Here is a 27,250-nt window from a genome sequence, read left to right as displayed (position 1 = left end):
CTTGGCTTGCGGCCACACCGTCCTGAACGCGCCCGATCTCGTCAGACCTTGGAAACTAAACGAGCCAGGGCCTGGTTGGTACTTGGATGGGTGACCTCCTGGAAATACCATGTAATGCAAGCTTTTTACGTATCCTGTGTAACTTCATCGTAGCTCTTAATACTCTCTTTCAGTCTGGAGGAGATATAATTGAAGAATTGTACACGTACCCGGCTACTTTCAACACCCTTTGCTGCACTGATATTTTTCCCTCCATTTTTCTTTTTTCTATTGATTTTTGCAGGAAGTTCCATCAATACCCTCCAGCCTTTAAGAGACATCATGCAGCCAGGCATCTTGGCTTGCGGCCACACCGTCCTGAACGCGCCCGATCTCGTCAGACCTTGGAAACTAAACGAGCCAGGGCCTGGTTGGTACTTGGATGGGTGACCTCCTGGAAATACCATGTAATGCAAGCTTTTTACGTATCCTGTGTAACTTCATCGTAGCTCTTAATACTCTCTTTCAGTCTGGAGGAGATATAATTGAAGAATTGTACACGTACCCGGCTACTTTCAACACCCTTTGCTGCACTGATATTTTTCCCTCCATTTTTCTTTTTTCTATTGATTTTTGCAGGAAGTTCCATCAATACCCTCCAGCCTTTAAGAGACATCATGCAGCCAGGCCTCTTGGCTTGCGGCCACATTGTCCTGAACGCGCCTGATCTCGTCAGATCTCGGAAGCTAAACGGGGCAGGGCCTGATCACTACTTGGATGGGAGACCTCCAGGAAATACCTGGTGCTGCAAGCTTTTTACGTCTCCTGGGTAACTTCATCGTAGCTCTTAATACTCTCTATCTGTCTGGAGGTGTTATAATTGAGGAATTGTACACGTACCCGGCTACATTCAACAGCCTTTGCTGCACTGGTATTTTTCCCTCTATTTTTCTTTTATTTATTTGCTGGCAGTTCCGTCAATACCCGCCAGCCTTTAAGAGACATCATGCAGCCAGGCGTCTTGGCTTGCGGCCACACCATCCTGAACGCGCCCGATCTCGTCAGATCTCGGAAGCTAAACGGGGCAGGACCTGGTCAGTACTTGAATGTGAGACCTCCTGGAAATACCTGGTGCTGCAAGCTTTTACGTCTCCTGGGTAACTTTATAGTAGCTCTTAATACTCTCTTTCTGTCTGGAGGAGATATAATTGAAGTATTGTACACGTACCCGGCTACTTTCAACACCCTTTGCTGCACTGGTATTTCTCCCTCCATTTCTCTTTTTTTTTTTTGCTGGCAGTTCCGTCAATACCCGACAGCCTTTAAGAGACATCATGCAGCCAGGATCTCGGCTTGCGGCCACACCATCCTGAACGCGCCCGATCTCGTCAGATCTCGGAAACTGAATGGGGCAGGGCCTGGTCAGTACTTGGATGGAAGACCTCCTGGAAATACCAGGTGCTGCAAGCTTTTTACGTCTGCTGGGTAAGTTTATCGTAGCTCTTAATACTCTCTCTCTGTCTGGAGGAGATATAATTGAAGAATTGTACATGTACCCGGCTACTTTCAACACCCTTTGCTGCACTGATATTTTTCCCTCCCTTTTTCTATTTTTTTTTTTTTTTTTTTTGCTGGAAGTTCCGTCAATACTTGCCAGCCTTTAAGAGACATCATGCAGCCAGGTCTCTTGGCTTGCGGCCACACCGTCCTGAACGCGCCTGATTTCATCATATCTCGGAAGCAAAACGGGGCAGGGCCTGGTCAGTACTTGGTTGGGTGACCTCCTGGAAATGCCAGGTGCTGCAAGCTTTTTACGTCTCCTGGGTAACTTCATCGTAGCTCTTAATACTCTCTTTCTGTCTGGAGGAGATATAATTGAAGAATTGTACACGTATCCGGCTACTTTCAAAACCCATTACTGCACTGATATTTTTCCCTCCATTTTTCTTTTTCTTTTTTTTTTTTTTTTTTTTGCTGGAAGTTCCGTCAATACCCGCCAGCCATTAAGAGACATCATGCAGCCAGGCCTCTCGGCTTGCGGCCACACCATCCTGAACGCGCCCGATCTCGTCAGATCTCGGAATTTAAACGGGGCAGGGCCTGGTCAGTACTTTTATGGGTGACCTTCTGGAAATACGAGGTGCTGCAAACTTTTTACGTCTCCTGGGTAACTTCATCGTAGCTCTTAATACTCGCTTTCTGTCTGGAGGAGATATAATTGAAGTATTGTACACGTACCCGGCTACATTCAACACCCTTTCCTGCACTGATATTTTTCCCTCCATTTTTCTATTTTTTTTTTTTTTTTTTGCTGGAAGTTCCGTCAATACCCTCCAGCCTTTTAGAGACATTATGCAGCCAGGCCTCTTGGCTTGCGGCCACACCGTCCTGAACGCGCCCGATCTCGTCAGACCTTGGAAACTAAACGAGCCAGGGCCTGGTTGGTACTTGGATGGGTGACCTCCTGGAAATACCATGTAATGCAAGCTTTTTACGTATCCTGTGTAACTTCATCGTAGCTCTTAATACTCTCTTTCAGTCTGGAGGAGATATAATTGAAGAATTGTACACGTACCCGGCTACTTTCAACACCCTTTGCTGCACTGATATTTTTCCCTCCATTTTTCTTTTTTCTATTGATTTTTGCAGGAAGTTCCATCAATACCCTCCAGCCTTTAAGAGACATCATGCAGCCAGGCATCTTGGCTTGCGGCCACACCGTCCTGAACGCGCCCGATCTCGTCAGACCTTGGAAACTAAACGAGCCAGGGCCTGGTTGGTACTTGGATGGGTGACCTCCTGGAAATACCATGTAATGCAAGCTTTTTACGTATCCTGTGTAACTTCATCGTAGCTCTTAATACTCTCTTTCAGTCTGGAGGAGATATAATTGAAGAATTGTACACGTACCCGGCTACTTTCAACACCCTTTGCTGCACTGATATTTTTCCCTCCATTTTTCTTTTTTCTATTGATTTTTGCAGGAAGTTCCATCAATACCCTCCAGCCTTTAAGAGACATCATGCAGCCAGGCCTCTTGGCTTGCGGCCACACCGTCCTGAACGCACCTGATCTCGTCAGATCTTGGAAGCTAAATGGGGCAGGGCCTGGTCAGTACTTGGATGGGAGACCTCCTGGAAATACCAGGTGCTGCAAGCTTTTTTCGTCTGCTGGGTAACTTTATCTTAGCTCTTAATACACTCTTTCTGTCTGGAGGAGATATAATTGAAATATTGTCCACGTACCCGGCTACTTTTAACACCCTTTGCTGCACTGATATTTTTCCCTCCATTTTTCTTTTTCTTTTTTCTTTTTTCTGGAAGTTCCGTCAATATCCGCCAGCCTTTAAGAGACATCATGCAGCAGGGCCTCTTGGCTTGCGGCCACACCGTCCTGAACGCGCCCCATCTCGTCAGCTCTCGGAAGCTAAACTGGGCAGGGCCTGGTCATTACTTGAATGTGAGACCTTCTGGAAATTCCAGGCGCTGCAAGCTTTTTTCGTGACCTGGGGAACTTCGTCGTAGCTTTTAATACTCTCTTTCTGTCTGGAGGAGATTTAATTGAAGAATTGTACACGTACCTGGCTACTTTCAACACCCTTTGCGGCAGTGATATTTTTCCCTCCATTTTTCTTATTTCTTTTTTTTTTTTTATTTGCTGGAAGTTCCGTCAATACCCGCCAGCCTTTAAAAGACATCATGCAGCCAGGTCTCTCGACTTGCGGCCACACCGTCCTGAACGCGTCAGATCTCGGAAGCTGAACGGGGCAGGGTCCTGGTCAGTACTTGGATGGGTGACCTCCTGGAAATACCAGGTGCTGCAAGCTTTTATCGTCACTTGGGTAACTTCATCGTAGCTCTTAATACTCTCTTTCTGTCTGAAGGAGATATAATTGAAGTATTGTAAACGTACCCGGCTACTTTCAACACCCTTTGCTGCACTGATATTTTTCCCTCCATTTTTCTTTTTTCATTTTTTTTTGCTGGAAGTTCCGTCAATACCCTCCAGCCATTTAGAGACATCATGGAGCCAGGCCTCTTGGCTTGCGGCCACACTGTCCTGAACGTGCCCGATCTCGTCAGACCTTGGAAAGTAAACGGGCCAGGGCCTGGTTAGTACTTGGATGGGTGACCTCCTAGAAATACCAGGTGATGCAAGCTTTTTACTTATCCTGTGTAACTTCATCGTAGCTCTTAATACTCTCTTTCAGTCTGGAGGAGATATAATTGAAGAATTGTACACGTACCCGGCTACTTTCAACATCCTTTGCTGCACTGATATTTTTCCCTCCATTTTTCTTTTTTCTTTTTTTTTTTGCTGGAAGGTCCGTCAAAACCCGCCCGCCTTTAAGAGACATCATGCTGCCAGGCCTCTCGGCTTGCGGCCACGCCGTCCTGAACGCGACCGATCTCATCAGATCTCAGAAGCTAACCAGGGCAGGGCCTGGTCAGTACTTGGATGGGTGACCTCCTGGAAATACCAGGTGCTGCAAGCTTTATACGTCTCCTGGGTAACATCATCGTAGATCTTAATACTCTCTTTCTGTCTGGAGGAGATATAATTGAAGAAATGTACACGTACCCGGCTACTTTCAACACCCTTTGCTGAACTGATATTTTTCCCTCCATTTTTCTTTTTTTATTTGCTGGAAGTTCCGTCAACACCCGTCAGCCTTTAAGAGACATCATGCAGCCAGGCCTCTCGGCTTGCGGCTACACCGTCCTGGACGCACCCCGTCTCGTCAGATCTCGGAAGCTAAACGGGGCATGGCCTGGTCAGTACTTGGATGGGAGATCTCCTAGAAATACCAGGTGCTGCAAGCTTCTTACGTCTCCTGGGTAACTTCATCGTAGCTCTTAGTACTCTCTTTCTGTCTGGAGGAGATATAATTGAAGAATTGTACACGTTCCCGGCTACTTTCAACACCCTTTCCTGCACTGTTATTTTTCCCTCCATTTTTTTATTTTTTTATTTTTTATTTTTTGCTGGAAATTCCGTCAATACCCGCCAGCCTTTAAGAGACATCATGCAGCCAGGCATCTCGGCTTGCGGCCACACCGTCCTGAACGTGCCCGATCTCGTCAGACCTTGGAAACTAAACGGGCCAGGGCCTGGTTAGTACTTGGATGGGTGACCTCCAGGAAATACCAGGTGATGCAAGCTTTTTACGTCTCCTGGGTAACTTCATCGTAGCTCTTAATACTCTTTATCTGTCTGGAGGAGATATAATTGAAGTATTGTACACTTTGTCTTAGGGACAGTCTGGCTAGCAGTGACTGAGTGGTTGACAGACGACAAGCAACGGAATGTACATGCTCTGTGATGTCATAACAGTCAGCTGAGAGAGGCTCGTGATGTCATCGCTGAGCTGTCTGTCTGTCTGTCTGTCTCTCTCTCTCTCTTTCTCTCTCTCTCTCTCTCTCTCTTCCTCTCAATTCAATTCATTTGTATTGTCAAAGCAATTGGACATACATACATACATATATATATATATATATATATACATACATACATACATCCATACATGCTAGAAAGTCATTACTATGTTATCTTAAAGGCTAACTAAGCAGAACATATATCATTATAGAACAGAGTTCATAGGTCAACACATGGTTTTAGGGAACAGGCACGTAGGTCATACCGTTTGACAATGTCTCCAAGGTTCTCATCGTAAATAACAAACAGAAATCAAACTATCTTCTGGGCTGACCTTCTAGCTTGACCGTATCTTTCTTAAGTATACAAGAGAGAAAAACAGGTGTAAGAAAATAATTTCTAATTTTCCTTCTACACATATATACATACATACATACATATGTAGCGTTATGTTGGGTGTATTTGGATAAGAGCATTTGGGCTCTGAGCTGAAGCACTGATCTAAAGAAGACCTCTCCCCCCCCAAAGTTATCAGATTTCCTTAGCTCATCAGCTTGGAACTGGTTTGCATCAAAGTGACAGTTTTGGGGAGGATGGCACCGAGAAGAGGCCAAATAGTTTGGAATTCTGCTATGAGATGTCTGGAGAAAGGGGCCTGTAGGTGATAAAAACTCTTTGAAGTGGATGAGAGCCGAAATCCCGACATAGAGCTACGAACCCGGGCCAACCGGCATTTCCAAAAGATGGCATGGATTGACATCAGTCATAAATCAAGCCCCCCTCCAATAGGACACTGGGGGCTGAAACCGAAATCCAATCTCAAGAACTCAGGGACCAATCACCTACTGATCTGACAGACTTTAAGGAACAGCGGACAGTCTTTCTCTCTCTCTTTCTCTCACCTGAACCAGAAACTCGCTGCCACAGCTCAACCTGTAGCTCTGTTGCCAGAACCGGAATCAGAAACCAACCAAGTCTTAGCCGGCAACAGAAGAGTTAAACTGGGAGAAGGAGATTGAGCGAAGAATTATTTTAAAGGACTTTATTAAATAAATAACTTTACAGACCCACCTGATCAGTGGAGTTTTACAGCTGGACAATTGACTAAGTCGACTGAATACGAAAGTGTCAGTCACTTAAATAGCTATTTGAGTCTTAAGAAACTTGACCCTTGGAACAAACAGGGCCCTGCTTTCCTCAAAGACTTTGTCTTCAAGTAACTACGGTGGAACCCTGCTTACAAAGAAGATTTTGTGCACAACCTTGGAGCCTTCAAACCAATGGAAAATCTGTTTGGAAAAGACTCTACATTCGCGAAACCCCAACTTCCAGGTGCATCGACTGAGTGGAAGTTCTTGGACAAAGCCGAACCGGACTGCCTTTGTTCCAAACCACACGGACCTCGTGCCGTGTGCTGTTATCTGAGCCCGAAGCCAGAGAGGCCTCTCTGCGACGAAGTTCACATAAGTTTAACAGTTTGGAGTTTGTGATTCATGACATTTGAGAAATCAATTAGAAATGTTAATCTGTGATTCATAACTCTAGAATGTGTAATATCATTTAGTTTTCTTAAATATAAATGTGAGTTGCATTAAACTGTTTTGTTGATAATTTTAGAAATAAAATCTGTCAACGCCGAGAAATATCTTCTCATTCCTGTTTAACTGTTTAGTCTGAAATTGACACAAGTTAATAGACATTAGATTATTGGTGGCCCTGCCTATCCTTAATCATTGAATAATAATCAGTTAAGGGAAATTGTGGTAACAAATAGGATCTTTCTCGGCACCTAAACGTAAATGAGACTGATATATATATAACGAGAAGTTACCTGACATAAATACTAACCTGCGTAGTTATTTAATGTCTTACTAATAATACTAACGAGAGACTCACCTTCGTCTTACTAACCGGTATTGTAGTCAATGTGTTTATAACCTTTTTTGTTTAACGATTTGTTAAACGGAATGTACGTGCTCTGTGATGTCATAGCAGTAAGCTGAGAGAGGCTCGTCATGTCATCGCTGAGCTGGCTGGCTGGCTCTCTGTGTGTGTGTGTGTGTGTGTGTGTGTGTCTCTCTGTCTGTCTGTCTGTCTGTCTCTCTCTCTCTCTCTTACTCTCTCTCTCTCCCTCTCAATTCAATTCATTTGTATTGTCAAAGCAATTGGACATGCATACATACATACATACATATATATGGAAAATAAACAATATGTGTACATCTCTTTCTGCATTAGTGGTGCCCTCACAGATGTGCAAGTTACATGACAGACAGACAGACAGACACTCACACACACTTTCACACACACACACACACACACACTTTCACAGACAGACAGACAGACAGACACACACACACACACACACACACACTTGTATACCTGACACGTATAGAAGACTGGATAGGGAGATATAAATAGCAATGGGGAGACTCTTGTACTTGGTGTGGCTCTATCCATATAGTGGGGCCAGCAGCCACTTAGCAGGTGCAGAAATAGAAGCTCAGCCTGGGGAGACTGGATTTAGCATTTCCTCTCCATTTTGATAACTATCCATAATCATTTCTGCAAAATACTTCTATGATACCTATGTATGTTTTTTACTTGTACTATATTATACTATCAAGTATCAGTGTACACATACAATGTGACCTGTTACATTAATACAGAGGCCACGGAAGGCCAGATCACTAATAGCCACTGTCCCCTGATATTACACTTTTTTACAATCACTTTGGCACTCATTTCAGAACCTTGATGTCATTTTTCAAAACTCTAGACACCCGATGATCAAAATGCACATTTTTCAAAACTCTAACACTTTTTTACAATTGATTGGATACAATACACATCAACCTCAGATCATTTGTTCATTGAACTAAAATGACACAACTTAACATCAAAGTATTACCATTTCAAAATGCAATTCACACATTACATCTGAGATCACTGTCTATTCATTTCATTACAAAGATCTAACTATCAATTGATACAGCTGCTCAAAATGATAAGTGACTGTTGCATTACTCTTAATGCATAATTTTATGGAAACTGACAAACAATATTCCATGTTTCGATCATGAAAGTTTCAGGATAATGAGATCCATTGACATCAATAAACGAGGAGCATGAACCAGTTGGACTACATTATCTATGGATGTAATATTTCATCATCATTCATCATCATGTAGCACTTTTCCACACCATGTTTGCAGTGTGGAAGGAAAGTTAGAATTTTTTTCTCTAATACCTGTTTTTCTCTCTTGTATACTTAAGAAAGATAAGGTCAAGCTAGAAGGTCAGGCCAGAAGGTAGTTTGATTTCTGTTTGTTATTTACGATGAGAATCTTGGAGACAATGTCAAACAGTATGATTGAAGTGCCTGCTCCCTAATCCATGTGTTGATCTATGAACTCTGTCCTATAATGATATAAATTCTGCTTAGCTAACTTTTAAGATAACATAGTAATGACTTTCTGATTATAACCAGCTCTTTGATTTTTGTGTATAAAAGCTCTGACTGTTAAAATGAAGGCAGAGCGACTTTGGGATCTACTTGAGTCACTGTTCCTCTCCACGCTGCGTGTATTAAAGGCATTGCAACTAACGCTCCAACCTGGTTGAAGATGATTGTTCTTCCACATCAGATTTGACATTACTGTATGTATGCAGGCCCTTGTAATTGCTTTTCCAATACTGCCAACTGGTTATTGATGATTGATTTCACATTGTGGTACGAGTATCGAGTGAAATGAGTGCTATCCACCCCAGCAACACAGTGATAACATGGAGCCGGCAAGTCATCCAGGTCACAATAGAGGTCAAGCAGTGGGAGGAGGAAGACGTGGTGGTCAAAGGAATGGAAGGGGACATGCACCCCTTCTGAGAGGTGGTCGTGGGCCTCGTCATAGAGGAGGGCTTAGGCCTCACCAGAGAGGCAGCCATGGGCCTCATTTGAGAGGTGTTGGGGGAACGTGGTAGAGGACAAGGCCACGGACCAGACAGCGGCAGCAACAGCAAATAGTGTCCAGTGAAATCCGAGAAATAGTTGTAGAGCATGTTGTAAATCATGGCATGACCATGACTGAGGCAGCTACAATGATTCAATCAAACCTCAGAATCAACTCAGGATCAACTGTGGCCTCAATCATCAGAAATGTCCGTACTGAGAAGCGTCAAGTCTTCAGCATGCACTAAACATTAGGCTACTCTCAATTGTCAAATGACTGTATACTGCATACCAATGTGTAGCACAGAGTATAGTGTGCCTTTTGAAAGAAATGCAGACAGAGTGAAGCAGCTGATGACTGAGTATGTTCAGGTATGTTCAGTTTCAAGATGCCTCTTGTGAAAAATGGTTGTGAGAACCTGAACCTGAACACAGGGCTGATGGAAATTCAGAAGTACAGTAATCAATCCTTTGTTTTACACTAAGCCAGGTGAGGAACACTGCAGTTGACATTTTACTGTAGTTTTGTTCTTTTTTGTAGCTAATTATTGTTGCATGGCTTCAAAGAAACCTATGGTGTGATTTGATTGTATTGCATCAATACATTTCAGATTTTGTTCAATGATTCCACTGTGTCTGTAGTATTCTCTCTACTAGTCCTTTTACAGTGATGTATTTATGTGTAGTACCATAATGAAACATGTATCACATATTTTGTACTACAATATTTAATGATTGTACGAACAACTACACAGTGAAACTATCGGTATCTTCTGTGTGGGTGATCTAAATAAATGTTACTATGGTATTTCATGATAAATGAATTATTTGAACCAACAAGTCTGCAAGTGCAAGGTTTCTTTAAAGATATGAATGCACAATGCAATGTTTTGAACATTGGACAGCCTGTGTTACAAGTGATGACCGTTTTGAGTTTTGTGTCTAGAGTTTTGAAAAATGACATCAAGGTTCTGAAATTAGTGACAAAGTGATTGTAAAAAACTGTATATTCATCCTATTTAATGTGCTCTTTTAAAATGTACTTTTCTTTTTTATGTTGCCATTTTTGTTCTACCAATGTTTCAGTTGTTAGCCAAAGATTGACAGAGTACATCTCATACACACAGGCCAGACAGCAAGGATTTCTTTTTGAAATTCAATTACAAATGCTGCATGAACTCATCAATACGATTAGAGCTCCTGAAAGCAATATAACTAACTCACTCTACAGCATCTCATTAGCAGTGAAAAGAAACCAAGAAAGTTGGGACAGTCGACTGTTTACCACTATGTAACATCACCTTTTCTTTTAATAACACTTATTAAGCACTTGGGCACTGAAGACACCACTTGGTTAAGTTTAGCAAGTGGGATTTCCCCCCATTCATCCATTATGCATTTCCTCAGCTGCGCAACTGCACAGGGCCTTCGTTGTCTTAATTTGCACTTCATAGTGCGCCACACATTCTCAATTCGGAGACAGGTCAGGACTGCAGGCAGGCCATGCTAGCACCCGCACTCTCTGCCTACGCAACCATGCGCTTGTAATCTGGGCAGAATGTGGTTTGGCGTTATCCTGCTGAAAAATGCAGGGATGTCCCTGGAAAAGACGATGTCTGGATGGCAGCATATGTTGCTCCAAAATGTGTACATCTCTTTCTGCAAAAATGGTGCCCTCACAGATGTGCGAGTTACATGACAGACAGACACTCATACACACTGTCACACCCACACACACACACACACTTTCACAGACAGACACACGCACACACACTCACTTTCACACAGAGACAGACACACAAACACAGAGACAGACACACACACACTCACTTTCACACAGAGACACACAAACACATACACTTTCACACAGACACACACACACATACATACATACATACATATATAAGGAAAAGAAACAATACATTTAAAAATCACAAAAAGATGTAATAAAGTACAGAAAATCTAAATGTAATAAAATGTGATCTTTAATACACACAAATATGTATGGCTGGTCGGATGCGTCTTGGACTCGGGTTCCTCTTCATTACGTATAATGCTTTTGCCTTTTGCTATAGCTTTCCGTGGAGGGGATCGTGGGTGAGTTTGTACCATTCTTGGGAGGCTCTGCCTTGTTGGGGCGGAGCTGTGATCCAGGTGAACAGCAGATCGGACATAGGTGGGCATGTGGGCGGAGGAGGAAGGCCGGTCAAGCAAATAAGCTTGCTAAGGTACGCAGCAGCAGCAAGCAGCCCCACCATCCAGTCAGCCAGCCAGTCTGGCTGGCAGTGACTGAGTGGTTGACAGACGGCAAGCAACGGAATGTACGTGCTCTGTGATGTCATAGGAGTCACCTGAGAGAGATGTTTGTGATGTCATCGCTGAGCTGGCTGGCTCTGTGTGTCTTGCTGGCTGTGTGTGTGTGTGTGAGAGAGAGAGAGACTTTTTGACTTTTATCAGACTTCATTGCCTGTTTGCAACACGCAATAATTCATACAAAAGAAAATAAATAAATAAATAAAAAATAGTGTTCCCCTTTGTTTGTCTCCCCCCAACAAGCATTAACTCCGCCACTGATCTGTACACTTTTAAAGAAAGCAACCCAATACACACAACAAAACAACCATCAAATACTAAACCCTATAAATGAATTACATAATAAAAACCAACTCCCCGTCATACAATTCACAAAGGGCATCATTAATACACCAGACCTGTTCAAAACTCTCCAAATCATTCATCAGCCTGTAATAGTTAAACTCTAGTCTGACTCTGCACTTGACCAGCATGGCAAACACTCTCACTGCATCCTCACTGCCCTCCCCACACACTCTGTTCTTCCTAGTCTTATAGACGGCCATTTTAGCCTGGCCCAGCAAGAAGTTTACCAGCTGGTCCACATGTTTGGTCTTTCTGGTGTATCGCGCCCCTAAAATAAAAACCTTTGTGTTAAAAATCAGGTTAAGATCAGTAAAAAGACGAGTTAAAAGACTAAAAATGGGTGACAACCGAGAGCAAGTGCTGAAACAGTGAAACACGGTCTCTCTCTGAGCACAGAATGGGCAGGCGTCGGACACAGCAGGGTTAAGAACAGTAATAAAAGAATTGACAGCAATAATGGTGTGTAACACCCTCCACTGCAGATTGCCAGCTCTCTTATTGAGGGGGGCTTGTACAGGCTTCTCCAGGCGGGCGCAGTGTCTTCCCCCAGCCCCAGCCTGTAAAGTAATTTTAGGAATCACAAAGAAACAGTTGAAAGTGCTAAATAAGTATTTTGATGCACCATATTAATTTAGGAAATTTACATGTTGTTTTTCATCAGCTTCTGTATCTGATGGCTCCACATCACTGGCTGGATTGACAGCAACGACACTCTAAAAAAAGAAGTGTTAAGTTTGAGCATTCAGGACTTGTTTTGAAGATCCTGAATATCACTGGTCCACAATTTATCTGTGAAACTATGGGTTAATCTCCATATACAAAATACTTTTCACACACACTTTAAATTTACAACTAAATTTACATGTTGATGTCTTTCGTCAGCTTCTGTATTTGATGGCTCAATATAACTGGTTGCATTAACAGCAACGGCACACTACAAGAAAATAACATTATATTTAAACATTCAGGACTGGTTTAGCATCACCTCGAATATCCCTAGCCCTTGAGGTCGATTGTTATTGTGGTCTTCAAGACCAGTGCTTCTCAACCTTAGTCCTGGAGGAGGCCCACTGTCTGCTGATTTTCATTACAACAACATTGTAGGTTATATCAGTGACTGTGGTCCTAAAGTACCCCTATGCCTGCTGTTTTTTTTCCAGTTGAGCTCTTAATTACCTAATTGGCTTAACTGAAGCCATTTAACCCTTTTCCCAGGTCTTTGGTTGTTGATGAGTTACAAAGAGCTGGATTGTGGCCCGCCATGACTGGAAGTGAAGAACACTCACTCTAGGCCTTTAACTTAATGTTCATATGTAGGGGCCTATCCATCTGATTTGTTTTTGCACATTTATTAACAGAAAAATTGATGGTACGTGAAATCATCTGAGCTGAAAAATATAATGTTCCACCAATAATAAAATAAATGTATTAATTAAAATTATAGAGATAATAGAATGTTCACAGATTATTAGTTCAGAAAACAAAATATTTTTTTATATCTTAAATAGAATTAACACTCAAATCAGTTGTAGGGTAAACAAGGTCTATTTTTTGGATTGATTTTATAATTATACATGTATGGCTGCATGAAGCTTACCTGAGAATCTGATATTTTAGTAACTTTGTTGCTTCTTGTTGGGTAGTCCACATTTGCCGCCGTTCTTTTTCTGTAAATGTAAATCAAAAGGCAATAATTACATACTGTAATTAAAATACAAAAAGTATAAACATTGTATTATTATTTTTGTATCCTGTTTCTCCATCTCGATGCTGTTCTTTTTGGAATTGCATATCTAGGTTTACTTAAATACTGTTTATAAGATTGTAAACTCATCATCCAAATTTCTTCATTTGCCAAACTTTATGTAGTGCGCTTGCAGTTTCAGAAGAAGAAAAAAAACTGTAACAGATGGGATATGTAGTACTTTATACTCGAGTGGTCTATGCGATTACACCCTGTTGGTGTTATTAAGAACGCCAAGTACCAGAATGCAGAGCGGGACTGTTTTTTGTGCCGTGACTTGTCGGGGGAAAAAGGCGCAGAAAAAACGGACGAGAAGGTGAAGGTAGTATGGCGGTGATGCACGCGTTGGTGAAGTGGGAAAGCGGGGTCGACAAAGACTCTTACAGCGTGATTCCCACTGCTTGCTTTCGCAATTTTGATTTATTCAGCATTGCTGATGATGACGAAGAGACGACTCGAAACTTCAGAGCAGAGTGGAGAGACACGAACAAACCTCCAAAAGGTGGATGGCCTGTCCATGAAGCGCAGATCATTATGACTGGTAACAATGTTTATTTAAAAAAAAAAAACATTAAAGTCTTTACATGCTATTTGATATATACAATCACAGTATATTTGAAATGAATGTTTAAGTTATTAATGTGTTGTACTTCTAACATACTCTTATAACATGGTAGGTGGTGGTGAGGGCGCTAAAAACTCGTCATACTTGACTGGCATTTGTAAGAACGATTTATTGTGTGTTGTGCTTTACAATAAAATCCCCCAAATCACAAAATAAATTAAACCAGATATAATTTAACTTCAGTTTTGATTCAGTGTTGGCTGTTCATCTTAATTTGTGTGGTCAAAGCACAGTATTTTTATGACAAATAAATATAATCCCCAAATATCTGTGGACATAATGCAGGGTTTTATTTATTTTATTTTTATTTTAGGAAAAGAAGGCGAACTAAGAAGAAAACTTAATGACCTAACAAAAATGCCCTGTCCTAAAATGAAGAGAGTACCTAAACCAAACAAAAAACTTCAAATTTCAGATGATAGTGACCTTGATGAACCACAGTTACCGGTGAGATAATTACTGCAAATATTAAATAAATGTATTGCAGGATTGTTTTTTTTTAATCATATTCATATATATATATATATATATATATTCATTTTAAACTCTTTTCCTCTCTGAATACAGCACAAAATAAGAAAGAAAACCGATGGAGCTTCAAGAATTAGATCCCGTCATATTCTAAAGACATTTAAAGAGTCCAGTGAAGTTGAGCTACAGCAAAACGTTAAGCAGCTCGAAAAGGAAAACACAAGACTTAAAAATGAAAACCAATGTCTTCGAAACCGTATGATTGATGGTAAGTTTTTTTATTTATAGCAAATAATTCCTTACCTTGATAAATGTTATTCTTCAGTAATTTAGATTCCAGAGTAATGTATTATAGTTGATCATACTGAAGTAATCTAGAACCACAATACAGACTCTTAATGTGCACTGTCTAATAGTTTAATAATACTGATTATTAAATAAAGTTTTTCAACATAACTTCATAATCCTACATTAATGACTATATGCATTACATTAGACCTGGTAATTCTTGTATTTTATCTTTTTTATTTTTTTCGTAGCTAATGTTAATGACCCACAAAAAGGTCAGTTTGCCAATAACATAGAGCAAGTCTCTCAAGTATAATTGCAGGCATTGATGGTTTTGTTTTCACTTTGTATTAAATATATTACTAGAAATGATTATCATTTAATACTAAGGTTTTTTTCTCCAGAGATTCCAGACCTTTTGGACAATCTGAAAAAAATTGTAACAAAAGCCACATTTATCAGCAATGAAGACAAAAGTGTGTCACCATCAAGTGGTTCTGACAGCCCCACAGCAAATTGTTCTGAATCTGACAAAGAATCACCAAAACAGGTATAACACTCTTGGTCTACAATATTACAAAGACAAGGTAAAAATATATATATTGAAAACAAATATTGGTTGTAAACAATCTAATGATGCTACATTATCAGTTATATTCATAGTTATAGTTGATAATAAGAATGTAATTGAATTATGGGTGACACAGATTCACTGACTTAATTATGTCTGTAAATTAATAAACTTAGAATTGAGACATACTGTGGTCTTTAATAACACATTTCTGTAACAAAATCACAGCCTTACTGATAATGTATTCCACTTAACATAATATAAGAATAGTTTGGGGATAAACTTGTTTTTTATTTACCATTGTCTTTTAGGTGGAAATATTCCCAGGCACTGGAGTTTACATTGACAAACTGTCCTGGATCCTTGCAGAGAGGTGCAGCACGAATACGTCATATGCAAGAACCCTGACGGTTGCTGTCTTTGACTTTCCAACATTACTAAAGAGCAATCTTCGTGGTGGTGGCAGCAAGAGAGATCCAACTTCGGAGACATTAAGATCCTCATTGATGTTATTGAGGATCATATACAGCTGCCTTCGGAAGGACACGACGTGTTTCAGTTGCGGGGCTTTGCAGCCCAGCGGGACCCTCTTAATGCCGGACATCAGCTGCCCGAGCCGGTGCGGATGAACGGAGGGACGTTAGACAGCGTTACCTTCCGGGCAGGAGCAGCGAGCGGCAACACCGGGGTGAAAGTGTCGTCTAACACTGTGCCATTAGCCACTAGCTGATTGAGCAGATCAGTGGTTTTTAAGAAGATAACAATGGCAGCAGACTTGATATTTTCACACCCTGCTACCTCCCCAACCGCTAACACACACTGCTCTAGGGGGCAGAACTGCACCGGAGCGATCTTGACTCCATGGCGTCGGGTCAGTTTTTCAAAAGACGCATTCAGGGGGTCCGACCCCCCGACCCGGGAAGAACTACCGGTACTCCCCCCTCCCCTCCCCTGTTCCCCCACAATAAGAAAAGCACTGAAAACAGAAGACAAAATAAACAAACTGAAAAAAGTAAAGCAACAAAAAAACGCAGCCAAAGGACAGAGCTCTCAGCAGCACTCCCGCTCACTGCAGACCCCTCCCACACACTCCCAGCTGAGAGAGAGAGAGAGAGTTAGTGTCTGTCTGTCTCTCTCTCTCTGTAGATGCATCATAGGGAACATATGTAACAATCTCTCTTTTTGTTTACCAAAAATGAGAATGAACGTATTTCAAGTGGGTGTTGCCTTGGTTGGAAACGTTTTAAGATTATTTATGAAGTGTAAAGTGGATTTGTCTCAGTTCTCCGTAGTTTTCAATGTATGTGCCATTCAGTAGCGTTCATGTTACAGATGTGCCCTATGCAGTGGTAGGGTCAATAAAATGTCAGTAAAACTTTATTTTAGCAATTATGGAGGGGAAGAACTGCAAATAGCGGGTCCCCACTAATTATCTAACTTACCAACAACGTTTCAAATTAGGTCTTGCGAAGCTGCCAAATAATGCTGTATAATCGTATGTGTCTTCATACACCGGCTGCTATAGTCTGATAGCTTTGATTATATATACATATTTTCTCGTGAACCACAAATGCTATTTGCTTGATTTTTACAGAGTATGTTATAAATACCATTGTTATGAAGCCTGACAAATTGTATGCTGTAATTATGAATATTTTCAAATCATTTGTTTGTTTTTCCTAACATGTTACAAATGTTCCCTATGTGAAAGATGCATTATATCTTAATAACGTCTAAACAATTAAAGATATACAGATTTTTATTTTTGGTAAAGTTATAACACATTGCTATTAACTATGTGTGTCAGTAAAAGTTTAAAAAATCCTAATAATTTTTTATTGATCCTGCAAAATAGGTGTTTAGGGAACATTTGTAACATTAGGGTTACGATTTGCCATAGACGCGGAATGAGTTTGATTGTGATGTTAAATGGGGTTTAAAGACGCAGTCGCCTCGGTGCTGATTACTATTGCTGTGTTTCTCCACTTCTACTCCATGCTTGGGAACGCCCACATCCAGTGACGTCAAAACCGGTGGAAAAGCGGGCCGGTTCAAAAAAGATCAGCTGGATCCCAGGCCGAGCAGCAGCTCCGGCTCCAGCAATGGCACCATGTCGCTGGAAAAGCGCTAAGTGAGCTCACAGTGAGCTCAGTGTAATGTCTGCTCTGGTGAGCTCACAGTGTGACCTAGTCGTGAGTTCACGTCTTCACTGGGTAGTCCATGACAACTTAATTGACTCAATTCTTGGGCTTAATTGGTCAAAATGACCATTGGTTGAAGGTACTCAGGGACTGATGTGTAGAGAGACTTATTAAACCTGCAGGATTGTGGTTTTCCCAGAACAGAATTAACCAGTGTAGCGTTATGTTGGTGTATTCTGATAAGAGCATTTTAGCTCTGAGCTGAAGCACTGATCTAAAGAAGACCTCTCCCCCCCAAATTTATCAGATTTCCTTAACTCATCAGCATGTGAACTGGTTTACATCAAAGTGACAGTCTTGGGAGGATGGCACCGAGAATGGGCCAAATAGCTTGGAATCCCTGCTGTGAGATGTCTGGGGAAGGGGGCCTGTAGGAAATAAAAACTCTTTGAAATGGACGAGAGCCGAAATCCCGACACAGAGCTACGAACCCGTGCCAACCGGCATTTCCAAAAGATGGCATGGATTGACATCAGTCATAAATCAAGCCCCCCTCCAATAGGACACTGGGGGCTGAAGCCGAAATCCAATCTCACAAACTAAAGAACCAATCACCTATTGATCTGACAGGCGTATAAAGGGTAACGCACGGCATCTCTCTCTCTCTCTCACCTAAACCAGTAACTCGCTGCCACAGCTCAACTTGTATCTCTGTTGCCAGAACCGGAACCAGAAACCAACTAAGTCTTTACCAGCAACAGAAGGGTTAAACTGGGAGAAGGAGATTGAGCCGTACGAAGAATTCTTTTAAAGGACTTTATTAAATAAAGAACTTTACAGACTGCGCTGCCCGCCTGTGCCCAGCCATCCAGCTGGACAATTGACTAAGTCGACTGAATACGAAAGTCATTTAAATAGCTATTTGAGTCTTAAGAAACTTGACCCTTGGAACGAACAGGGCCCTGCTTTCCTCAAAGACTTTGTCTTCAAGTAACTACGGTGGAACCCTGCTTACAAAGAAGATTTTGTGCACAACCTTGGAGCCTTCAAACCAGTGGAAAATCTGTTTGGAAAAGACTCTACATTCGCGAAACCCCAACTTCCAGGTGCATCGACTGAGTGGAAGTTCTTGGACAAAGCCGAACCGGACTGCCTTTGTTCCAAACCACACGGACCTCGTGCCGTGTGCTGTTATCTGAGCCCGAAGCCAGAGAGGCCTCTCTGTGACGAAGTTCACATAAGTTTAACAGTTTGGAGTTTGTGATTCATGACATTTGAGAAATCAATTAGAAATGTTAATCTGTGATTCATAACTCTAGAATGTGTTATATCATTTAGTTTTCTTAAATATAAATGTGTGTTGCATTCAACTGTTTTGTTGATAATTTTAGAAATAAAATCTGTCAACGCCGAGAAATATCTTCTCATTCCTGTTTAACTGTTTAGTCTGAAATTGACACAAGTTAATAGACACCAGATTATAGGTGGCCCTGCCTATCCTTAATCATTGAATAATAATCAGTTAAGGGAAATTGTGGTAACAAGTAATGATAGGATCTTTCTCTCCACCTAAACGTTAATGAGACTGATATATATATAACGAGAAGTTACCTGACATAAATACTAACCTGCATAGTTATTGAATGTCTGACTAACAATACTAATGAGAGACTCACCTTCGTCTTACTAACCGGTATTGTAGTCAATGTGTTTATAACCTTTTTTGTTTAATGATTTGTGTGTTATCATATGCGATCCCATGGTCTTTGATTTGGTCACGGAAGTGATTTGTCTTTGATTTGTTGATCTAGAGTTGAATTTTAATTAGTTTTTCCCTTTTGTATAATTAGTGTAGTGCTACATTTAGTCTTTGTTTTTGAATAAATTTGACAATTTATATCTTTGGAATTGGTGTCTGCGTCCAATTATTACAGAAATTGAGTTCTACAAGATTCCAGGATTCGTGATATGGTGATACTATAAATTCACTTCTTTAATTGAATTTTATAAGTGTACCTTACGCTACACCTTTGACCACCACGTCTTCCTCCTCCCACTGCTTGACCTCTATTGTGACCTGGATCACCTGCCGGCTCCATGTTATCGCTGTGTTGTTGAGGTGGATAGCACTCATTTCACTCGATACTCGTACCACAATGTGAAATCAATCATCAATAACCAGTTGGCAGTATTGGAAAAGCAATTACAAGGGCCTGCATACATACAGTAATGTCAAATCTGATGTGGAAGAACAATTCCTTTATCCCTCTGTTCTCCACCAGGGTTGTGCTGATCGCCTCGATTGGCAAGTTTGCAGTGTGAGGAGTGGATCCATGTCGTCGTTCCTAGGCACTTCACAGCTGTGTGGGTGGTCAGGAGCACCTGGTAGGGCCCTGTCCACCTGGGCTGTTGGGAGGACTTTCTCTTGTGTGCTTTGATATACACAGTCACCTTGCTGGAAGGGGTGGTAAACCTGCTGGGATGGTTCAGTCTGGGCGGCTTTCATCTGTGAATGGACAGCTTCGAAAGCACGTGTTAGTCCCATACAAAAAGACAACATAGCATCATCCATCAAGTGGATGTCCATTTCCCTTACAGACAATGGAGGAGTGATGGAGAGTCTCATAAGTCATCCCATAATAATCTCACACGGAGAAAGACCTGTTTTTCTCAATTTGCTGACGATTTCATTGTCATTAGGACTATAGGAAGGGGATCTGGACGTTTGAGTCCTGTTTGTTTGCATATATTAGACAGCTTATTCTTTAATATCCCATTTTGTTTCTCCACTGCTCCAGCTGACTGAGCCTGATGGGGCAGTGAAAATGTTGTTTACCTCGCAGGGCTTTGCATAGTTCCTGCACTATTGTCCCAGTGAAGTGAGTGTTCCTATCACTGGAAATTTCCCTGGAATGCGAAATCTACATATAACATCCCTTAACTGTATTTTTGCTACTTTTACTACTTCAGCCTTCCTACGGGATAGGCTTCAACCCATTTAGAACACCTATATATTATTACAAGTCTATATTCATATCCACAACATTTAAGCTTTTGAACACAATCTATTTGCATATTGCAGGATTATGAGCTTGACAAATGTGGCAAGTTCTACAATATTGCTAAGCTGTTACTATAAAACCTGGGGCAAACCAATTTAAAAGACTGATGCACACATCCCCCCTTTGCCCGTGTGGCCAACACCATGCGCCACATGGGCAAACCAGGGAAAGAGTGCCTGTGAGGCAACCAATGCATTAGCAAATGTTTGAGCTCTCTTATGGAAGGTGCAGTGGCCAGTTGCAATTTCCTGGAGCTTTTACAGTGCATCTCAAATTAAATTTCATCCAGCCCCAGGTCATAAAAGTCAAACCCTAGTTACGACATACATAACACATACATTTTGTTGCTTCAAAGAGAATACAAAAGTCAGCAAAACATTCTTTTTTACAAATTCAGTTTGTAAACTGTATTGTACATATATTTGTTGCGTTTTGATTTATAAACATTATACATTGTACAAATCTTAAGTGAAGGGCAATGGACTGATTCTGACTTCATGGCTGTCATTCTATTCATTTGAATAATGTGACATCTCCACTAATAGTACATTATAAATTAAACTATCAATAGAAGAATATGTGCTACTGCGGACGTCATCTGAGCAGTTTCACAATATATTGTAGATTCCTATAATCTGGAAAACCTTTAATTATAGTATTTTAACTTATTTCTCCACTGAGTCAAGCATCACTTCAGCGTAGTGGACCTCAGCATTGGTCTGTTCAAGTTGCTGTGAGGCTGTCTTTAAAGCCGCGCCCTCGGCCTACTGTGTCTCAACAAGAACACCAGCATCTTCTCCATATGGGTCAGACATCGGTTCCTTCAGGACACGATTCATAATATGCATATCTGCCATGTGGAATAAATCAGTCTGAAGACACAATGTGTGGTTCACACAACATCAGAGATCGTCCTTATAAAAGGCATCTCTATCACATTAGTTGACATTCGCACAATCTATAAGGTTTCTAGTAAAGGGACAATTCAAAATAATAATAATCTTGATTCCAATTTATCTCATTTATCAAATTATTTCAGTACAGCACTCAGCTGTCGTCAGCAGCATCATATCTCCTGTGTTTATTGAATCAGCTTTACTTCCTAGTGTAGATACTCTTTTTGTGTGGAGTTGTCAAAGTTTCAAAACAATGTGCTTATCTTTGTCCTTTTATCTAACTTAAATACCTGAGAACATTACAATAACTATTACAGCAGCTCCTTCAACACCATAGTTAATAGTAGTTGGGTAAATGATGGCAGTTATTAATCTTTGTTTCTCAATTCATTTTTTACCAATAAACCATAATTTGAAATTATTTCCATACTCCTATTATTCCTATTTTCATTATTATTAGTTTTATGCGGTTGTCATCTAGTATGTGATGTATTCGTCTGTATCAACATCAATATTATTATCATTATTAATACAAGCAGTGTAAATTACCATTCATTACACTCTTGCTCTGTTTGTAATAAGTTATGAACCCTTACACGTACTTACAGTCTCTGCCTTGTCTCTGACTTCTCTCTCTCTCTCTCTCTCTCATCTCAGGCTGCTTGTCTGCTCAGGCGAACAGGGGGAGCAGAGGAGCACATACGGCCCTTGCCCCCTGCCCCCCTCTTCCTAATTGATAGGGTATTTCTGTTTGTGAAAGGACTATTTCCAAACAGTTTTATAACTTGCCATGACTATGTTTCATTAAATTAGTTATGTTACACCTTTAGTTATACCTGTAGTAACTTCATTATTTTCCCTCATATTCCAGTCAATCACCATCAGAGTCTCTCGTGGCAGTACATTTGTCTCACACAGAACAAACTCTCCTTTCTCAACCGCTTTCAATTTTGGATAACATCGCACTGCATCCCAACAGCTGTTCTTTCTCCTATTCCTAATTTCTTACAAGAAAATGCAAGTTATATTTGATCGATTTGTATTATTACTATTTATATACATTTCACTACATTATTGTAGTTAATGAATGTATTTAATCTTTGGAAAATAAGCCTTTTCATTGATCTGAATAATGATGTCCAGGTACTTCAGGAAAGCACATTTTCAAAAAATGTGTCCAGTCAATGATTTCCCCAACTAAGAACCTGCGTGGGCACTAAGACTGTCCTCCTGCGCGGCTCATGTCTTTATTGTGTCACTTCCTCCTATTGAAGTCCAATCTACACCAGTACAGGTTCAGAAGAACTGTTCCCGAATCCAGATTGAACTGATCAATAGTTAATTTCTTACCTACACATTGTATTTAGGGATCTATTTCTAGGGATTTAAAAACTCTTCATTGTGGAACTCATAGCTTCCAAATGAGCACATCGTTAATTTCCTGGAGTATCTGGTTATCTATTTATCAATATGTAAGAAACCTTCACCGAATGTTTGTGGTTGCCTCGGATTCCTATTTCTAAATTTGGCTCTAATTCCATTTCTAACATGTTACTTTTAACTTCTGTATTCGTAAGACCTATTTAAATAACTTAATTTTGTATTATTATTTCTGTTTGCAATAGCATTCTGTGTACAGTTAAATGCTGACTTTCTTGTAGGTCTGTTATTACAACATATTTAACTGGCGTTTTTTAGCTATCATTCTGTAACTATTTGTGACTTATGACTCTCTTAGTCATATTCTGGACTATACAGTACATGAAAAAGTCAAAATATGGACATTTACCTTGCGCAAACTGAAAACGTACAAACATACAAAGAGACACATATTAATTTATATCCATAGTAAATTCAGATACCATGGTTTTGGTTGGCATGTTATATTGACCTGCAGTGTCTCAAACTACCCTTATTTATTACTTATCTAGTAATTTTCCTTCAGTATCTTGAGGACTATCATTTATACTGAAAAACATATATATATATTTTTAATTTGTCTTCGGGGCATTCAGATTGAATTATGCCTGTTGTCTTTTCTTTCTTTTCTCTAACAAATGTTTTAAGATAGCTAGCTTTGGTTTCTCATTTCTTAATGCTTTGTATTCCTATTTTGCAAAACCGTTTTTAGGTGCTCAAGTCTATCTGAATCAAAAGTCCCATCTTCTGGAAACCTTAATTTTCTGTCACCTATTGTCCAGTCAAACGCACCGCTTCACTCCATAGTTATCATACATGTACCTTACATGTGTACCTTTAAGTGGCGGGTCGCCCGTCTTACTAGAGCTGTTCCCACACAGTAACACGTTTTCCCATTTTCTATGTATCGTTTTGTACACAACAACCAAGGCGTGCAAGCCCGCAAAATAACAATAAACGACAGGGGAGAAAACATAGCAAAAAACAAGAAAACACAAATAATACTAAATCCTATATAGGAATAACAACAAACATGCTTTTCAATGTTTGCATTTATAGAACTTGTATATAACTTAATGACTTTTCTTCATTTACCATAAACACTATAAACTTCTATAAACTATAAACACGTTATTTTATATTATCACCGGCGTATCAGATATTTAACAATTAATTAGCGCTCCTTTTTTTTTTTTTTTCTAATAGTAGGTCAAACCCACTTAAGCCTGCGGGAACCCAGACAGGAAAACACAGTCCTGTTCCTTCACAAACAAGAAGACACAGTCAAGTCTATGGTAACCCTAAGAAACCATGCTCCTCGGTTATTGGTGTCAATGGATCTCATTATCCTGAAACTTTCATGATCGAAACATGGAATACTGTTTGTCAGTTTCCATAAAACTATGCATTAAGAGTAATGCAACAGTCACTTATCATTTTGAGCAGCTGTATCAATTGATAGTTAGATCTTTGTAATGAAATGAATAGACAGTGATCTCAGATGTAATGTGTGAATTGCATTTTGAAATGGTAATACTTTGATGTTAAGTTGTGTCATTTTAGTTCAATGAACAAATGATCTGAGGTTGAAGTGTATTGTATCCAAGCAATTGAAAAATGTGCATTTTGATCATCGGGTGTGAGTTTAGTGTCTAGAGTTTTGAAAAATGACATCAAGGTTCTGAAATGAGTGCCAAAGTGATTGTAAAAAAGTGTAATATCAGGGGACAGTGGCTATTAGTGATCTGGCCTTCCGTGGCCTCTGTATTAATGTAACAGGTCACATTGTATGTGTACACTGATACTTGATAGTATAATATAGTACAAGTAAAAAACATACATAGGTATCATAGAAGTATTTTGCAGAAATGATTATGAATAGTTATCAAAATGGAGAGGAAATGCTAAATCCAGTCTCCCCAGGCTGAGCTTCTATTGCTGCACCTGCTGGCCCCACTATATGGATAGAGCCACACCAAGTACAAGAGTCTCCCCATTGCTATTTATATCTCCCTATCCAGTCTTCTATAGGTGTCAGGGTGGGGTGCCTATTCCCCTGCATGCTTTGAAACCTATAGCACCTGGGACGCACACTTGGGATCCGGTTCCTCTGCCCCTCACATACACATGAGGAATCCCAGGTGCTCAATACGTCATACTGTCTCTTTCATCTCATGTGTAAACTATGGACAAATACATGACTAAACGTGTTTATTTGCTTTTCCCAGAACGATATGCAAATAACGGGGACTATGATTGGCTCCCTGACATTACCCACACTGCGACTGATGCTACCCATTTCACTACCCAACAAAGACCCATAATATGCGTGTGTCTGTCTGTCTGTCTGTCAAAGTATGTGTGTGTGTGTCTGTGTGTGTCTGTGTCTGTCTGTCTGTCTGTGTGTGAAAGTGTGTGTGTGTGTGTGTGTCTGTCTGTCTGTCATGTAACTTGCACATCTGTGAGGGCACCACTAATGCCGAAAGAGATGTACACATATTGTTTATTTTCCATATATATGTATGTATGTATGTATGCATGTCCAATTGCTTTGACAATACAAATGAATTGAATTGAGAGGGGGAGAGAGAGAGAGAGAGACAGACAGACAGACAGACAGAGAGACACACATACACACACACACACACACACACACACACACACACAGAGAGCCAGCCAGCCAGCTCAGCGATGACATGACGAGCCTCTCTCAGCTTACTGCTATGACATCACAGAGCACATACATTCCGTTTAACAAATCGTTAAACAAAAAATGTTATAAACACATTGACTACAATACCGGTTAGTAAGATGAAGGTGAGTCTCTCGTTAGTATTATTAGTCAGAAATTAAATAACTACGCAGGTTAGTATTTATGTCAGGTAACTTCTCGTTATATATATATCAGTCTCATTTACGTTTAGGTGCCGAGAAAGATCCTATTTGTTACCACAATTTCCCTTAACTGATTATTATTCAATGATTAAGGATAGGCAGGGCCACCAATAATCTAATGTCTATTAACTTGTGTCAATTTCAGACTAAACAGTTAAACAGGAATGAGAAGATATTTCTCGGCGTTGACAGATTTTATTTCTAAAATTATCAACAAAACAGTTTAATGCAACACACATTTATATTTAAGAAAACTAAATGATATTACACATTCTAGAGTTATGAATCACAGATTAACATTTCTAATTGATTTCTCAAATGTCATGAATCACAAACTCCAAACTGTTAAACTTATGTGAACTTCGTCGCAGAGAGGCCTCTCTGGCTTCGGGCTCAGATAACAGCACTCGGCACGAGGTCCGTGTGGTTTGGAACAAAGGCAGTCCGGTTCGGCTTTGTCCAAGAACTTCCACTCAGTCGATGCACCTGGAAGTTGGGGTTTCGGGAATGTAGAGTCTTTTCCAAACAGATTTTCCACTGGTTTGAAGGCTCCAAGGTTGTGCACAAAATCTTCTTTGTAAGCAGGGTTCCACCGTAGTTACTTGAAGACGAAGTCTTTGAGGAAAGCAGGGCCCTGTTTGTTCCAAGGGTCAAGTTTCTTAAGACTCAAATAGCTATTTAAGTGACTGACACTTTCGTATTCAGTCGACTTAGTCAATTGTCCAGCTGTAAAACTCCACTGATCAGGTGGGTCTGTAAAGTTATTTATTTAATAAAGTCCTTTAAAAGAATTCTTCGTACGGCTCAATCTCCTTCTCCCAGTTTAACTCTTCTGTTGCCGGCAAAGACTTGGTTGGTTTCTGATTCCGGTTCTGGCAACAGAGCTACAGGTTGAGCTGTGGCAGCGAGTTTCTGGTTCAGGTGAGAGAAAGAGAGAGAGAAAGACTGTCCGCTGTTCCTTAAAGTCTGTCAGATCAGTAGGTGATTGGTCCCTGAGTTCTTGAGATTGGATTTCGGTTTCAGCCCCCAGTGTCCTATTGGAGGGGGGCTTGATTTATGACTGATGTCAATCCATGCCATCTTTTGGAAATGCCGGTTGGCCCGGGTTCGTAGCTCTATGTCGGGATTTCGGCTCTCATCCACTTCAAAGAGTTTTTATCACCTACAGGCCCCTTT

At 40.5% G+C, this 27,250-nt stretch overlaps 2 non-coding genes and 14 pseudogenes across 2 annotated transcripts; all 16 read left to right on the top strand.

Annotated features, from left to right (window-relative positions):
* The first annotated feature begins 4 nt into the window (after nucleotides 1-4).
* Nucleotides 5-123, top strand: LOC136738540 (uncharacterized; annotated as a pseudogene).
* A 216-nt stretch (nucleotides 124-339) lies between these two features.
* On the top strand, nucleotides 340-458 carry LOC136738539 (uncharacterized; annotated as a pseudogene).
* A 216-nt stretch (nucleotides 459-674) lies between these two features.
* LOC136738428 (uncharacterized) lies at nucleotides 675-793 on the top strand (annotated as a pseudogene).
* Nucleotides 794-1,003: 210 nt separating this feature from the next.
* LOC136738333 (uncharacterized) lies at nucleotides 1,004-1,122 on the top strand (annotated as a pseudogene).
* Nucleotides 1,123-1,330: 208 nt separating this feature from the next.
* On the top strand, nucleotides 1,331-1,449 carry LOC136738416 (uncharacterized; annotated as a pseudogene).
* Nucleotides 1,450-1,669: 220 nt separating this feature from the next.
* LOC136738385 (uncharacterized) lies at nucleotides 1,670-1,788 on the top strand (annotated as a pseudogene).
* A 224-nt stretch (nucleotides 1,789-2,012) lies between these two features.
* On the top strand, nucleotides 2,013-2,131 carry LOC136738439 (uncharacterized; annotated as a pseudogene).
* A 218-nt stretch (nucleotides 2,132-2,349) lies between these two features.
* LOC136738538 (uncharacterized) lies at nucleotides 2,350-2,468 on the top strand (annotated as a pseudogene).
* Nucleotides 2,469-2,684: 216 nt separating this feature from the next.
* On the top strand, nucleotides 2,685-2,803 carry LOC136738537 (uncharacterized; annotated as a pseudogene).
* Nucleotides 2,804-3,019: 216 nt separating this feature from the next.
* LOC136738302 (5S ribosomal RNA) lies at nucleotides 3,020-3,138 on the top strand. The gene has a single exon (XR_010812604.1). It is a non-coding gene; the product is annotated as a 5S ribosomal RNA (ribosomal RNA).
* A 216-nt stretch (nucleotides 3,139-3,354) lies between these two features.
* LOC136738551 (uncharacterized) lies at nucleotides 3,355-3,473 on the top strand (annotated as a pseudogene).
* A 547-nt stretch (nucleotides 3,474-4,020) lies between these two features.
* Nucleotides 4,021-4,139, top strand: LOC136738462 (uncharacterized; annotated as a pseudogene).
* Nucleotides 4,140-4,355: 216 nt separating this feature from the next.
* Nucleotides 4,356-4,474, top strand: LOC136738331 (uncharacterized; annotated as a pseudogene).
* A 209-nt stretch (nucleotides 4,475-4,683) lies between these two features.
* Nucleotides 4,684-4,802, top strand: LOC136738498 (uncharacterized; annotated as a pseudogene).
* Nucleotides 4,803-5,023: 221 nt separating this feature from the next.
* On the top strand, nucleotides 5,024-5,142 carry LOC136738376 (uncharacterized; annotated as a pseudogene).
* Nucleotides 5,143-11,329: 6,187 nt separating this feature from the next.
* Nucleotides 11,330-11,444, top strand: LOC136738577 (U5 spliceosomal RNA). Its single transcript, XR_010812657.1, has one exon. It is a non-coding gene; the product is annotated as a U5 spliceosomal RNA (small nuclear RNA).
* Nucleotides 11,445-27,250: the final 15,806 nt, after the last annotated feature.

Source organism: Amia ocellicauda, unplaced genomic scaffold (assembly GCF_036373705.1).
Source record: "Amia ocellicauda isolate fAmiCal2 unplaced genomic scaffold, fAmiCal2.hap1 HAP1_SCAFFOLD_56, whole genome shotgun sequence".
In the NCBI taxonomy this organism is placed as follows: Eukaryota; Metazoa; Chordata; class Actinopteri; order Amiiformes; family Amiidae; genus Amia; species Amia ocellicauda.
Note: the sequence above shows the minus strand (reverse complement) of the source record. Positions and strands in the feature narration are given on the sequence as shown.